Source organism: Lissotriton vulgaris, chromosome 11 (assembly GCF_964263255.1).
Source record: "Lissotriton vulgaris chromosome 11, aLisVul1.2, whole genome shotgun sequence".
NCBI classification, from domain to species: domain Eukaryota; kingdom Metazoa; phylum Chordata; class Amphibia; order Caudata; family Salamandridae; genus Lissotriton; species Lissotriton vulgaris.
This window is the reverse complement of record NC_141699.1, coordinates 76,684,199-76,701,748: the sequence shown is the minus strand read 5'-3', so window position 1 is coordinate 76,701,748 and position 17,550 is coordinate 76,684,199.

Genomic DNA, 17,550 nt, shown 5'->3' with positions numbered 1-17,550 from the left:
ACGCTGCTTACCACCGAATTGTTGCGTTAAAACACTCAACGCACAACCTTCCCTCTCGTGAACGTATAGTGTAAACGGCTTGCTGTAGTCAGGAGTACCTAACACAGGGGCCGAACACAACGCATCACGCAGTTCAGAAAAACTTTTCTGACATTCTTCCGTCCATGGCAAAGGAGTTGGAACATCCTTGCACGTGAGGGCTACCAATGGTTTCGCTAGCAATGAAAAATTTGGAATCCATTGCCTGCAGTATGACGTGATACCTAAAAAGGCACGCACATCTCTCTGAGTTGTTGGCACAGTCATTCGAGCAATCGCTGCAATTCTCTCTGGGGTCAACCTTCTTCCCTCCTTTGACAATAAGTGACCTAGATAGGTTACTTCTTGGCAACAATATTGTAGTTTAGAAGGTGACACCTTGTGATGCAAATCACAGAGATGCTGCAACAACGACACCGTAGCAATTTTGCAAATGTCCTGTGTGTCCGCAGCCACCAATAAGTCATCGGCATATTGGATCAAGGCCGCACAAGCCGGCAATACAAACGCATCAAGTTGGCTCTTCAGGGCTTGGCTGTATATCGATGGACTCTCACAGTAGCCCTGGGGAGCACGTTTAAACCTAAAGCTGCGGCCACCTAGAGAGAAACCGAAAAGGTCCCTACTCTCCTCAGCAATCGGAATGCTAAAGAAAGCATTCTTTAGATCGATCACTGAAAACCAGGACGCAGATGCTGGAATCAGAGTCAGTAAAGCCGTAATATCAGGCACCACAGGGAACTGAGGAATCACAATTTTATTCACCTCCCGTAAATCAATGACAAAACGATAAACAGGAGGCTTAGATGGATCAGTACGTTGCAAAATGGGCAGCACAGGGCTATTACACACGTTTCCCCGAGTCTCCTCGATAACATCTTTCTCGATCAAATCATAAATGATCGCTAACAGCGCTCGCTCACCATCAAGAGAGATACAATACTGGGGAATACGTGGTAATCGCACATTCGATTTCAGTTGAACAACATAAGGGGAGATGTCAAGCAGGCCCACGTCATTGGGACCTGTTGCCCACAAAGCTGCAGGAAGAGAACTCAATTCCGGTGGGAGCTTATCAATGGACAAATATATGGGAGAGATAACTCTCTCACCCAATGTAAGCTTTACTCCCGCAGGAGAACAATACAAAGTCGCATACAGACGTTTCAGCAAATCCAGGCCCAAAAGATTTTCACCACAACCAGTAGTCAAAATCAAAGGAGCTTTCAGCTCACGAGGCCCGATTGTAAGGGGCAAAGGGCGAGAAACCGGATTGCTAACAGGGGCGCCGGAGAATCCAACTGAAACATTTGTTAAGCCAGACAAAGGTGCGCCAGGGAGTTTCGAATGCATGATAGAACTTTTCGCTGCACCAGTGTCCAACAGAAAAGGCTCAACTACGCCCGAGGCGGCAACTGCGACGTAAGGCCCTCTCTGATCAACCGGAACTGATACTACTCCCTCTCCTTGTCTATGGCTGTCCTAGTAATTACCGTCGTCAGTACCCTGATCGGCGTAATAGTCATCCACATTGTACTGTGCGGATCTACCTGATGATGATCCACGCTGATCAAAACAATTATTAGAATCAGAGGAATTATTAGAACGATCATTTTGATGCTGCGTAACACCACGACCTCTACCTCGTGAACCCTGTTGAGGACCACTACGGCCTCCTCTAGATGAATTACCACTATTTCGGTCACGCAAAACCGGACAGTCAAATTTCAAATGACCCTCGCCTCTACAATAGGCACATTGATTGTACCCAAGCATAGATCTCTGCGAAGAAGAGTCATTCTGCGATTGTGACCTATTCGACTGTGACTGCGACCGATTCCGCTGCTGCGAATCGTTCTGATTCGGGCGCGGAGGATATGCTTGTTGCAACAACACTTTTGTTTTGAGCTCTTTCGTTTTTTTGTCTGCACGGTCATTCTCCTCTTTCTCTCTATTCTCGTAATATTGGGCCGTAGCCAATATCTGAGCAGAAGTGGAAACAGCCCACGAACTCTTTGAATTCTTTAATTTGTTGCTTAGTTCCGGTAACAAATTCGACACAAATTTGTCCACAAACAATCTCTGACCTCCCTCAGTGCCCATATCCTGACCACTATGATCAATGAATGCCTTCTCAAATCTCGTAAAGAAATCAGAGACACTCTCATCCTTCTTTTGCTTGCAAGCGGACAATTTGTCCCAGTTAACTTTCATAGCCGGCATAAGCGTTTTCATAAGAGTGATTATTCTCTGAGGAAGATCGGTAATGAGCTGTTCTGGCTTAGCCCCACCAATTTGTCGGGTATCAGCCACCACAAGAGCAGGCCAGTCACCGCCTAACTCGGCTTCATGGTTTTCCTGACGAATTTTCGCCCATACCGGTTGCGGAACGACATAGCCGAACAGCATATCGATGTCGGCAAGATTCATTATCGTAGCATCCACTAACTGAGACAATTCTTTATAGTACCCTGCAGGATTTTTGCGAGGGTCGGGCAAAGTCTGCTTAACCTGCAAAACTTCCGATCGTTTCCACGGAAGATGTATCGATACTCTCTGGAAGTGTGGTAAAATAGGAGGATTAGCCTGTGCATCACCAGGCATCCACACTGGTGGAACTTCGCGCATGGGATACTGGCCAGGCGTTGCTATCCATTCTTCAGTTTCGTCTTTAAACAATGCTCGAGGTTTTATAGCAGGACGAAAAGATAGTAGCTGCTCGACAGCACGTCGAACATTGCTACCCACAATCATTCCGCTCGAAAACTGAAGCTGAATGTCAGTTAGAGCAGCCAATACATCATCAGCCGCATCTACTGATATCTCATCGCGTACGAGCTTGCACATTTCTTCGAACACGAATCTCTGTGTTGGCTCATTGAATTGAGCAAACATATCAACAACTACACGCGGAGGATTCTTAAGGGGATATCTAATCCAATTTTTCGCCATATTGTATAGCGTGTCACGTTCCCTACCACCAGGAAGCTGACTTCGTCTTTGGGGAACATCAGAACCAGCGGACCCAAGAATCGGTCCAAGAGAAGTGAAGAAGTTAGCAGCAACAGTAGGAACACGACGTCGAGCAGACGGGGTAGAAAAGTAAAGCAAAGGAGTAACAATAGAAGGGTCAGAATCAGAAGGAACAGCAGGAGTAACCACAAGAGGGGAAGTAACGGGAACAATAGTATGAGAAGGGATAGACGGAGGAGCAGTAGGAACAGGAGCAGGTAGGGGAATAGGAGCAGGTTGAGGAACAGGAGCAGGTTGAGGAACAGGAGGAACCACAGGAGCTGTGGTATCCTGTGCATACGGAGGTGGCGACTTCAGTAGATAGGACAACAAAGGGTCCTCTACTGCTTCCTCTCCCTTCTTATCCGTACCCGTCGGTAAAGCGGGGTAACACTTATCAACCGTCATACGCTGCAATCTATCAAAAACTTTCTTTTCCTTCTCCTCTTTATCTCGCTGAAATTGCTCTGCATTTCTCATTGTTGTAACAATACCTTCTCTCTTATTACGTTTAAGCTGCTTGATTTCTTTCTGCTTGGCTTCTTTACGCAACAACCGAAAGGAATCAAACATGGCCGGCCTTGCTTTTTTTTTGGAACAATTTAGCTTCAAGATTATTGTAGAAGACAAGTAGTCTTGAATAAGAATCCAGAAAAGGAATATAATCCAAATGAGGTTTTATTGATAGGTTTCCAATCACAGGAGGAGCGCCTCATCAGCCAGGAGTCCAAGCAGCAACTGACCAAGCACAACGGACACCTGGCTTCTGAAAGCGTCTCCCCATTTAAAAGAATACATGTATACATTCTGTGCACATGCTCAGGCATGTGCACTCAAAGTAAGAATAATCAGCACGAGAACAGAATACAACACACTACATCACCTTCCCCCTTATGCAAATACAGAAAAGAGAATTAATTAAATAATTAAAAAGATATAAACTCGTTATATCTTGCAGGGGGTTTTCTAATACGACCACTGCGACTGCAAGACGGGACGGCAGGGGAAGCATCATTATTAGATGGAACAGTAGAGGGCAAATCTATGCTAGCTTGAATTATTTTAGGTTGAAGCCAATGAGACCAATCACAACCCTCCTGAGTGGATAAATTTTTCCTCCTAGAAATGAGGGCAGCTTGATCTGCAGTCAACTTTGCCAATTGTCTTACGTTCCACCAACCTTTGTCCCCCAAAAAGACTGCGTTTTTACTGACCTTAAGGATTTGCACAGGACTTGAGAACATAGATAAACCTTTCGCAACTTTATAGGGTTTTTTGATCATAACCCAATCCCCCACTAACATCTGAATGTCTTTAACACATTTTGACTTGTCATAATTTTCCTTCATTACTGTCTGTTTCTGCTTGACTGAAAAGTCAATGTCCTCCCTAACAGAAGGAAATTGAATGCCCTCCACTTTCCTTAACCAAGCAGGAAATAAAGGAGAATGAAATTCCCTTCCCCGCAACAATTGAAAAGGGGACACTTGAGTCGTACAATGGGGTGAGACATTATAAATCCAAATTTTCTTCTCCAAAAATTTAAACACATCCACCCCCGACGCTATGGCTGTTTGTATACCTTCTTTCAAGACTTTATTGCCCCGCTCAACTAGACCATTAGATGAGGGCGAATAAAGTGCCACCTTCAACTGTTTCACATCGTGTGTTTTCAAAAATTTACACATCTTGTCAGAGACAAAATGGGTCCCATTATCAGTTACTAAGGTTCGAGGAGCTCCTTCCAACAAGAACAATCTTTCAAGGAAAGCAATGGTATTATTAGAATCCGGAGCCTCTACAAACCTATAATACATCCATTTCGAGAAGTAATCGATTGCTAAGATAAGGTACCTCTTCCCTTCCGGAAGAACTTTATATGGGCCGGAAAAATCTAAAGCAACCTTCTCCCAAGCCATCCCCGGAAATTGAGAAGTTTGTAAAGGGGCTTGGTGGGTCTTCCAATGTTTATCAGACAACAAACATTCTTCGCAATTGTCCACAGTGGCCCTTACTTGTGAGTCAATACCCGGCCACCAATAATGAGCTTTGATTCTCATACAGGTCTTGGTCACACCAAGGTGACCCTCGTGAGCTAACTTGATAACAGTGTTCCTTAAACCACTGGGGGGAACGAATTTATCGCCTCTTAATAAAACTCCATCCTTGACTGAGAGTTCCTCTGCCACCTGAGCGAAATTCCTTAGATCCCCAGATAGATTCCTAACGTCTGGCCAAGTCTTAGCTGAAAACTCCAAAGCCTGGGACAAAACACCATCCATTTCACTAGCCTCTTTCCAATCTTTTTCAGAAATGACTGAATTCCACTCCTCAATAGCATCCACCATAGAGACACATTCCACATCTTCTTCAACTAAATCATCCTCATCATCTTTGTCCATTAACATCCTGGACAAGCAATCTGCTCTGAAGTTTTTACCCCCAGTGATGTGCCTTAAATCGAAATTGAATTCCTGCAGTTTAGAAACCAGTCTAGTCAGTCTAGGAGAAAGACTATTGGTACCAGAAACCTTGCTAAAAATAAATGAAAGAGGTTTGTGATCAGATAGTATCACGAACTTGCGACCCCAGATGTACATTTTAAACTTTTGGGCCGCCCATACACAGGCTAACGCCTCCCTTTCAATTGTGCTGTAGTGCTTTTCAAAGTCCTTCAAAGATCTCGAGGCGAAGGCCACCGTGTGTTCCTTGCCCTCCACCTGCTGACAAAGCACAGCCCCAAGACCTTTCATGCTCGCATCTACAGCAATGATGCACATGGAATCATCCCTAAACGCCTGAAGGGAACGAGCAGAAACAATTAAATTCTTGACTTTAGCAAAAGTCTCATCCAAATCCTTTGACCAAACAAATTTTTGTCCCTTCTTGAGAAGTAACCTCAGAGGTTCCACCACCTGGGCGTACCCCTCTACAAATCTGGCATAGTATTCAGCTAGGCCCAGGAACGACCGCAGAGCATCTTTATCAGTTGGAGGTTTAGCTTCCATTAAAGCCCTCACCACAGAAAATTTCGGTCTAATACCAGATTTCGAAATTGAATGACCCAAATACTCTAATTCAGACACCCCGAACTTGCATTTGTCTTCCCTGACTGTCATGCCCCTACTACCCAGAATGGACAGCACCTTTTTGAGTAGGACATTATGTTCCTCCATTGTTTTTGCGAAAACCAAAATGTCATCCAAATATGCTTGTACCCCCACCAGATCCCCAAACAAAGAGTCCATTAACCTCTGGAAAACGCTAGCCGCTGAAGCTAACCCGAATGGGAGCCTCAGAAACTTAAAAGCTCCAAATGGGGTCACAAAGGTTGTTAACTCTTGAGAATCCTTAGACAAGGGGATCTGATGGTAAGCGGACTTTAAGTCCAACAATGAAAACCACCTGGCTCCGCCCAGGTTTGCTAATAGTTCTTGAATTTTAGGAAGAGGATGACAGTCAATTTTAATATTTTTATTAAGACCCCTGAGGTCTGCGCATAGCCTGATCTCATTATTTTTCTTGCGTGCTACGACGATGGGCGCAACCCATTGGGAAGATTCTGAGGGTTCTATAATCTTGTCCTTAACCAGATCCTCAAGCATCTTTTTAAGTTCCGCCCTGACACTAAGGGGAACGGGGCGAACCTTATGAAAAACAGGGGATGCTCCAGGGATGAGTCTAATCTTGTGTTCTGCACCACTCACTAGGCCAATTTTATTACTAAACACATTTTTAAACTCACTTAGCAAATCAGCTCTATCAATTTTTGCATCCTCAATAAAGCAGATAGGAAATTCACGTACTTTAATTGGGTTTTCATCCCCCGGGACAAGATATAAACCCATTTTAGCGAGGTCTTTCCAACCTACGATATCTTTTCCTTTAATCGCCACATAGACTTTTGTAATAATGGACCTACCCAAGACCTCCACACTCGTTAAGAAAAAGCCTAACATGTCAATATCTTTCTCACCGAAAGCTTTTGAATTAACATCGGATTGACTTAATTTCACATCCTTTCCCCATTTATCAAAAAATGTAGAGTCCCTGAGTATAGTAATGGGAGCTCCAGAATCAGCCATTACCTGTAATTTAACATTGTCAATTATGGCTTCACACAAAGGTCCCTTAATAGGTTCAGAATCATCACACTCCACCATTAACATTAGATTATCAAAGGTGTCACTACATTCATCCATATCCACATAGTTGACCTTGACAGATTTCTTTTGGAATCTGCAAACCTTTTGGAAGTGACCTACTTTTTTGCACAAAACACAACGCTTGTTCATGGCGGGACACCCTTTGAAATTCCCAATGTGGAATTTGGACCCACATCTAAAACAAAAAATTTGTTTATTTGTATTACCACTAGTTTTACTCTGCCACTTTTCCTTAGTTTCTTTACTAGAAATAGCATATAGACCATCGTCAGACACATCATCTGAAATAAAGTTAACTTTAGTGACAGTATCTAGAGCCATGGCTTTAGTAGAAGTTACCGATCTTTCAATACTAAGGCTAAGGTCGATAACTTCGGACAATGAAGGATTCTTACAACTAAGAATTCTTTCCTTCACTTTGGTAGAGGAACAATTGAACACAAATTGATCACGAATATAGTTGTCCAGCAAAGGGCCAAAATCACAGGTAATAGCTAACACCCTCAATGCTGAAATATATTCGTCAATTTTTTCATCCTCCTTTTGCTTTCTCTTATAGAAATTGTGTCTCTCCAGCATGATGTTAGGGGATTCCTCAAATTGCTTCTTTAATCTGACAATAGCCTCTATATAAATATTCCATTCATTATCACCTGAATCAGCAGCTGGAGGGGGAATGGGAACCAGGCTCTTAAAAATGCGTTGTGCCGCCAACCCAAGACTGCCAAAAAGAAGAGCAAACTTCCTAGGAGGAGAATAGTCAGATGCATCAATTGCTAAAATGTGATTTTCAAACAGGCCAAACCACTCCGACCATAACAAAGTAGGCTTTCCAGGTTTCTGAAGGAAAGGAGGGGGTTGAGTGACCTCCCTAACAGAAGCCATGTTACAAATATAAAACAGCAATAACACTAGAGAATAAATGAGCAAAATCTATAACATAGGAAAAAAAATAAAACCTGAATAACACAATCTGTTGAAAGAAAACGCTTTGATCAAAGGCACCAAATACCGCTTCACAGATAGTAACTGTTAAAATTAGCTTTGCTTGTGAGGCGTGTGAATCGCCGAGGTCACACGCAATGATCTGTCCGTGAGGCGTGTGAATCGCCGAGGTCACACGCAATGATCTGTCTGTGAGGCGTGTGAATCGCCGAGATCGCACTCCGATCACACGTAGATAACACAACCAGAAGCGTGAACCTTCAACCTTTACAAATATGGCCGCCTTGCGTAGCGTCAAACGTGCGACGTGACGTCCGTGCGTAGCGTCGTAGGCGTGAATCCCAGAATTCCACGCGTATTCAGAGTTCCAGGGGAAGGCTGAATGAAGGTTCCAAGACCCGATGCCGGCGTTCCAGGAGGCCGGTAAGCGCGCAATTCAAAATGTAAACCGAGGCAAGTTTACTTTCAACCCTTTCAGTAAATGTGAAGACAGGTCCAAGTCTCCAAACGTAAGCCAAAGTCTCTGAACGTATTTTACCGCCTCGAGTCAAAACACCGACGGCACTTAGATCCACTAAAGTGTCGAAAAAGAAATTCAAATCCGCTCCTCCGCAGTGTAAGCGTGGCCCAAATAATCCAAAGATCCGCTTGACATGACCCAATAAACCAGCATGAAATAAAAGGTCATCGAAGGATCGCTTGCATAAGTTCAAATTTGACGGAATTAGAAAAAAAAAACAAATTCGTCAAAAATCCTTTTGCGTGGGTCGGTGATGGAAACAATCCCATCCTCGTCGCCAATATGTAGAAGACAAGTAGTCTTGAATAAGAATCCAGAAAAGGAATATAATCCAAATGAGGTTTTATTGATAGGTTTCCAATCACAGGAGGAGCGCCTCATCAGCCAGGAGTCCAAGCAGCAACTGACCAAGCACAACGGACACCTGGCTTCTGAAAGCGTCTCCCCATTTAAAAGAATACATGTATACATTCTGTGCACATGCTCAGGCATGTGCACTCAAAGTAAGAATAATCAGCACGAGAACAGAATACAACACACTACAATTATCTAAAATCGGGGCCTCAAAACTACAGTGAGGTGGCCAACTAAGGACACCGTCATCTTTGGTGTAACGAACCCAACAATCATTGAATGTGATAGGACCCACACCATGTCGACTATACAATTCGTAAATTGGAGTACCGACCGGAGGTATCGGACACGAGTCCTCCAACCGGGAATCCGAACCACAACCTCTAAAGCAACTGAACAAAGTACTACGGCCAGGCATCGTGCACACTAACCGAGTTTCACAAACGTCAAGGGTTATAGGATAACAATGTCCCTACAAAAGTGCAAAAACCCTCGGTTTTTGGCGACTGCAGATGTCAAACAGAACAACGAAGAACAAAATACCAAGAACCACAAATGCAATGGAACCATGCAACGACTAAGCACCCACAACAACTAAGGACTTTGGGAGCGACCCACAAATACTTAACTCAAAGATCAATGGCGTCACCAGGAAGGCCTGTCAATCGTCTCGCTGTACCAAGGTCTACGCCAGGCGCCAAAACAGGTCTACAGTCAGGGCAGCAGTCCATCGCAGCCGTCAGGAGGCGGGGATCTTCGTGGGAAAAGTCGTCGGGCCACTTGTTTCGACAATAGGATCGATGAAGCGGGGTGCACCTTCCCTCGGAGATTTCACACGAAGTTCCTCACGATCGTCGGGCTTTGGACCGGTACCACTGAAGCATCCCCACACTGGGCGCCAACTGAAGGACTGGGTTTCTCTAAGACCCAGCGGTGCCAGGGATAACACCTGAAACCTTCGTGGGTTACCTGTTCCAGCGTACAAATAACAGAGACACGGGACACTTCCTTCGGCGTCAAAGATTCGAGGTTTATTTACTGCAGGGAACACAGAAGTCACGAGAAGTACATAGCATGTAAGTTCACGGAGTCTGATTCGAATTGTATCTGTAGATCGCTCCTTTTATACAGTTTTCCGTCATAGGATAACATGACAGACAAAAGGTTACAACCCGCTTCCCACAGTAAATTTCACAGGGGGTCGCTTTCATGTATTCAGGGCCCGGAACATAATTACAGTAGCATTTGGCAGTTCCCAACTGTAAAAGTACATCTTCCCACCATTAGTACATTCCGTTTGGCTGTAAACGAATCAAGGAAAAGACAGAAACAGGTGCAGCGAACAGATCGAAGAGAGTGAAAAAGGGGTGGTATCAGGAAACACGATTGCAAGGATCAAAGGGGACGTGCCTAAGGAATGCACAACTGGAGACAATAGATCGGAACGGCAAGATGAGCCTCGAGCGGGGCTATCTGCCTTACAGTGTCATCCCCCTCATCATAAAGACACCCTCAAAGGAACACGTGTCTTCCGCAAGAGTTTGGGAATCCCAGGGTCACGAAGCGGACAGCGTCCGTTCGCTGGCTACTTGAGGGCAAGAAACAAAATGGATGCCGTATCTAAAATGGAACCCGTGGGTTCAGATGAAGAAACCCACGAAACAAACGAACGGTTTAGGTTAGTACAGCGAAAACGCGTACACCCACTAAACTCGTCATTTGCGGTTCATAGATACCAGACTCGACCATATTCGGGCGAGTCGAAAACACCACTTACAATTGTCACAGAACCTCAGCAGTACCTTCCTTTTTATCTTGATATATCTTTGTGCCATGACCTGTCACAGGCAGATGCATTCATCAGAACATTCAAGCTCTAGGGCCCTGATTGATGGATGCACTCTGCCTGCAAGAATATAACAAGCATTTACAATGCAATAGGTCTCGCAGCATTAAAGTTTGAGTTATTGGCATTGTGTATAACAATGCGTTGCATACATTTGTTAGCAAACTTTGAATTGGTGAGCAGTTAGAGTTTGTGCAAGATTATGCTGTTTTTGAAAGCAGGGTGGTAGAGAGTGCAGGAATTTGGGTGACCTGAGCAATGTGGATGATGCACCTCACGCACGGGCTGACGCAGTTATTATTCACACAGCTCTGATGATTCACCTCAGGCATGGGCTGACGCAGTTATTATTCACACAGCTCTGATGATGCACCTCAGGCACGGGCTCACAGCTGTTATTATTCACACAGCTCTGATGATGCACCTCATGTAGGGGCTGGCGCAGTTATTATTCACACAGCTCTGATGATGCACCTCAGGCACGGGGCTGACGCAGTTATTATTCACACAGCTCTGATGATGCACCTCAGGCACGGGCTGACGCAGTTATTATTTACACAGCTCAGATGATGCACCTCAGGCACGGGCTCACAGCTGTTATTATTCACACAGCTCTGATGATGCACCTCAGGCACGGGCTGACGCACTTATTATTCACACAGCTCTGATGATGCACCTCAGGCACGGGCTCACAGCTGTTATTATTCACACAGCTTTGATGATGCACATCAGGCACGGGGCTGACGCAGTTATTATTCACATAGCTCTGATGATGCACCTCAGGCACGGGGCTGACGCAGTTATTATTCACACAGCTCTGATGATGCACCTCAGGCATGGGCTGACGCAGTTATTATTCACACAACTCTGATGATACACCTCACGCACAGCATGGAGCTACACACCTTCCTAGCAAATCCCATCACACACACTTGATCAAGAACCCTACACTCAATACGTCAAAACAGAAATATGGGCAGATGCTAGAGTGCAGGACTATATAGATCATATCAAAAGCAAGTTGTTTCTAAGTGTCAATGCCATGCCAGGAGATCCCCGCCGCTCGACATGCGCGGCCGATAACACCGGCCAGATGCCAACCCACAGGCACTTCAAGGCTCGGACCTTAAGCCATCTGGTATGCTCTCCTGCACCTCCAATGGATGTCCCTAGGTGCCGCCGCTATCCCAGTTGAATTAGAGCCAAAGCGGGATGCAGGTCGGAGAACAGGACCCCCCGAAGCACGAAAAGGAGCGAGGGGCCACGGATAGATCGGTGGCACCGGGAACCCCCCTGCACCCCCATCCGTCGGTAGAAAGTGCACCCACCTCCTCACAGCTTCACATAGTCGCGGTGGGGGCTGGACAATAGGAGGTCAGCATCCGCCTCCAGCTCCCGTCCAGGCCAACCCCGCGGGGAAACAGTGCATCCGGAGATGAGGGGGCCCCAGCAGTGACTTGGCAGGTCCCCAGATGCCAGTCATATGTGGGACACTTCCGCAGTCCCGCAGCAGCAGCAGCAGCCAGGCCTCAGAGTGACAAACAGGTCCAGAGGCCCTCAAAGGGGTGTCTCGGAGGTCGATGGTGGAGTGGAATAGCCGTCAGCAACCACGGGAGGTGCCGGGCTGCAGCAGTAGCTCGATCAGCTGCGAGGCCAGGTCAGCCAGGGAAGGAATCCCGGGGAGGCCCTGCCTACAAATAGGGCCTCAGGTAGCAGTCACAGCAACACAAGGGGGTCAGGAGCGCCTGGGATCCCAGGGCTCAGGCGGCGGCTGCAGGAAGAAAGGAGCCCATGCAACTGGGACCGCCAACCGACCTGGTGGCCAATACGCCTCCTGGGTGGCCACAGCCCCAAACGCCTCGTTCCCGTACCGTGTGGAGAGCCAGCTGCGACAGCAAGCCCGGCTGGGCAAAGTAGGGGGCCGTTTCACCGTAAATATCTGGGGCGCGTCACAGCAGCAACAGGACCCTCGCCGTAAAGGGGCCCGTGCCGGTCGTCAAGGCCCGTGAGTCACAGGAGGCCAGCAGTCAGTCCAAGCTGTATGTATTGCAAGCCAAGCAAATGTATTAGCATTGTAAAAAGCTGTAAATGTTTAGCATTCACTTTGTAAATATCAAAGCACGTCAATATGAAGCATTTACAACAATCATGCCCATGGCCGACCGGCACGCAGTACCAAATAAAATAATCGCCTGACACGCTGTACAAAAAAAAAAAAGGCTATTACAATGCTGCTGCGCAAACCTTACACAGCCACAGAGGTAGCTGTCCCGCCATGTACACAAAAGCATACCCTCACACGGTGTTAAACTGCCACATCACAGCACCCTCAAAACTAAATATTGACATTTACTACCGCCAGCAAGGCGCCACTTGATTTTAAGCAGACGCTGCTTTTACAACACAGCGATACAAAAGTAAGCAAAACCTAATTGTAGCCTGATTAATGAAGCACATGTTCATGTGCATGTGCGCGAGGGAGTCACTAAGAACAAAACTGAAAGTAAAGGAAACTGAAAGTCGGAAAGGGAAAAAAAACCAATGACGTTCAAAGTTCACTGTGTCTGTAAGCGCGCATTGCAAGGGAATTGTGGCCTGTTCAATGGAGCGCGCGTTCTCGTGCGCGTGGCCCGTTCAAATCGCTTTTTTTGGAGAGGAGATGCGAGCGGCCAGGTCCTGTCTCCTGGAAAGCTGAGTTGCTAACTTTTGGTCTCGGGGGGAGACAGCGCTTCGCGCTGTAAACGCCACGAGACCTAAAAAGGGATGAAGTACGAAAGCAAGATATCATATGGAATTGCAATGAAAGCAAGTAGGACTGTCCCAGTGAATATCTTGTAATCTGGGGTATAGTGCTGCTACATTCTGACTCCTAGAAGTCCTCAATACTTAGCAAAACAAAGAGGTCTTTTGGGGGGGACACACCATCTTCCACTGTAAAGTCATGACTGAAAACCCTGGCAGAGAGAAAGCCCCATCAGTAGAAGTCTTCTCAATAAGTGCAATGTGTCCAATTTTCTGTGCAATGTGTCTAAGACAGTGAAGAACTTTGTGCTGCAGTCCACTTCCATATCCATGGGGAGGACTCTTCTTAGGACCAACCGCGACAAGGCAGGTGGCTGAGGGTCCCGACTCCTCTCCTTGCTAGCATAATGCTATTTCTGAAGGATTAATGGACCCTTGTAAGGTAGACAGCATCACTGATGTGGTCATTGCTTCCTACTGCATGTACAGGTGACTTACAGCAAACATTGATGGATGCCACAGTTGCGAGCTCAGAATCCAGCCTATTCCACTTTGACTGCAGGAGGACCTAGATGTCAAATAGACAAGATGCCGACTCTTAATCTTGGGACTGTAAATGACGTTCAAATCCATTACATCCAACAAAACCGAGGTGACTTCTCAACCCCCTTCCTTCTAGGACACTCACAAAACTCAGTGATTTTCAGTTTGGTTTTAGACCAGCTGAAGACCTGGCTGTTTGCAGTATAGGTCCTTTATGCCATGTTCTATGTTTTGCTCCTGTGAGAGTAGGCCAGCGCTAGGAAGTCCCGTTTCAGGATAGCTATGCAGTATATATATCTCTATAACAGAACACAACACTCTCTGCCTCGTTTTCAGGATCTATTCATCCCTCCTTTCTTTGCCACTGTTTTTCCATCGTTCTCTTCCTCCTTCTTTTCCTCTTTTGTGTTTTTCCCTCTTTTGCTCTGGGTCAAAGTTCGATGAGCAAAAATAAGTGATGGTTTCCAAAACTGAGTGCCAGGGAGCCCCAGATACATCCACCAACTCAAAGTAAGCACGGGGCGGTACACGGTAGAAGGAGGCTTGTTGGTATATGTTTAGATGTCTCAGATGAAGACGACAGTAGTCTTGTAGAAGTCTCAGTGTAACTTGGGGGGAGCATTGAAAGGCCTCTCTTTGCTTAACTGGGGCCCTGAGCGGTGTCCTCTGTGTCTCAAGAAGGGCAGGTTTGTTCCAGCCCGCAGTACAGAATGTTGTAATGTCGCACTCATGAGGTAATGGGTGCCCCCCTCACGGTGTCGAGATCCTGCCCTGTTGAAAGGGGTGTTTACAGCATCCCCCTGCAGTAATGTAACCAGTTGGAGTGGTCTTAGGTCATGTGACCTCATTATTAATAAACCGGCCCAGCGGATCTGACGTCAGTCGGCGCACGTACGGGGAAGCCATCACACCACAATCCAGGCTCCGTGTGGTTATTTCTCACACCATCCCCATGTGCTCAATCAAGGCCTCCTAGACACATCAGCATAAGTGTCCTGCAGAGATCACAACAACTGGCGACGAGGTTGGGTGTGCCCCACTCTCCTGCGCTGTGGCAGCCGTGCTCAGAGGCCCCGCGCCACGCGGTGGTCGTGCCACAGCTGTATGTCGGGCGCTCAGCGCTGACAGAAGTGTGGCCCAGATGGCCAGTCTACACATGGGAGGCGCCGCTCGGGACGAGAGCCTAAGAACTGAAGTCCCCGGCACACCAGCACGCACAGTGAGACCCGTTTGGCCCCGCACAGCCCCCCTGCTTCCCACGGCCTCATCACAGGCCGGCCAGCTGCACACCCCCAGGGTTCCCTTTCTTCCATAGCAGTCAACACGGACCAGTGCCTGGCTCCTTGCGTGCACAGGTGGAAGTGTGAAAACGCACTGCTCGCGCTACACAGTGCGCTGCCCCGCCAGTGGGAAACAAGCATGGAGGAGGCTGACCAGCATTTTGGTGCGGAGCGGTCCAGGGGTCGGGCATGTCCAACATACCTCCCATCGAGCCCTGTGTGGTGGAAGGGCCACCGTCGGCACAGGCCCCCAAGTGGAAGGAGTAGGTGTAACTCTGAATAATATTCTTTGAAGCCACCAAAGTCCATAAAGATCAAAAGGGGGCACTGATTCTTCATTTAGGAGGGAAAGACATCCATAGAATCACCAAGACACTGGTAGAGGCCACCCCTAAGACACATTACACCCTCATTAATGCTCTCACAGGTTACTACGAGCCTATGGCGAACCAGGATTATGAGCGCTTCATCTTCCGCCAGGCACGACAGCCACCTGACGAATCGCTGGACACATTCCATGCCCCAATCAAGAACCTGGAGAGCACGTGCGGGTTTCATGATGAAACAAAGGAGATTAGAGGGCAAATAATCAGGGGTGCGCATCGTTGAAACTCCGAGAACATATCCTGGAAGAGTCAGACAAGTCGCTGACGGACATACTAACACTGGGGCACAGCAAGGAGTTGTCCAAAGCAAGGACGGCTAATACGGAGGCAGCGCTACAGACCCCCATCAAAGTGGAACCGGTCAATGAGGTGAGCATCATGATTACGCCACAATCCGCCAAGAACATGGGGGTACATCACCCCGGTACATGCGAAGCTGTGGGTGCTGTGGCGGGGTGCCCCATAATGCAGCGGAATGTCAAGCGAAAGGGAAGAGATGTGTGGCCTGTGGAAAATTCAACCACTTTTAGAAAGTGTGTTGTTCGAAGAGACACAGAAAATCATGACCCACGGTAAACCTCATTCCGGATAAAGGAGGCGACAAGTGAGACATTGATGATGATGAATGCGATGAGCAGATGGTACATACGGTACACATGATCGAAGCAGTGACTCAGATACTCTGTTGACTTCCTCAATGCCACGTCCAAGTTGGCCAGCAAGATCTCAATGCATTTTTGGATACAGGGGCCAGCATAAACATAATGTCAGCAGCTGTGTACAGCACCATGCAGCTGGCTCCCCCTTTGAGCCCTATGACGATCACAGTGTTTGCCTATGGACAGGATCAACCACTGATGATAAGAGGCAAGTTCAAGACGACGATCACACATGAAGCTCGCTTGATCACTACCACTGTATATGTGATGGAGGTTGGGCAGGGCATGCTACTGGGGTGTCGAGCAGCCGAAGACCTCAGCCTGGTAACCTTCCCCTTCGGGATCCATCAGGAATCAGTCCAGAACCTGTTAGTGGAGTTTGCATCTGTCTTTGAGGGAATTGGAAAATTCAAAGGCAAGGAGGTACACCTCCACATAGATCCCACGGTGCAACCAGTAGCACTGCATCTCCAAAGAGTGGCGTTTCACTCGCCGAGAAGTAGCTGATAACGCTAGAAGAAGCTGGTAATATCGAGAAAGTCACTGGACCCACTCCTTGGGTGTCCCTGATTGTTGTTACCCGAAAGCCCAAACAGCTGGGTACTGTAAGAAGATGCGTAGAAGGGAGTGACACATTCGATGACTTGATTGGAGAAATGGACTGAGTGTGCTGGTTTTCTAAGCTCGATCTTAGGTCTGGGTACCACCAGCTAGTTTTAGACCAAGCGTCCCGAAACATAACAACATTCTCCACACATGTCGGCCTCAGGAGATACACCAGGTTAAGCTTTGACATATCCAGCACCGCTGAAGTCTTCCAAAATGTCATCCACAAACCTATCATGGATATCCCAGGGGTAATGAATGTCAGTGGTGACATCATGATCCACGTCAAAACCATTACTGAGCACAATACCGAGCTGTCCTAAGTACTACAGAGAATCCGAGAGGCTCGGCTCACGTTGCATCGGGAAAAGTGTGAATTTCTCCGGACGAAGTTGCAGTTCTTTGGATATGTCTTCTCCGCAGCAGGAGTACATCCTGACCCAGACAAGGTC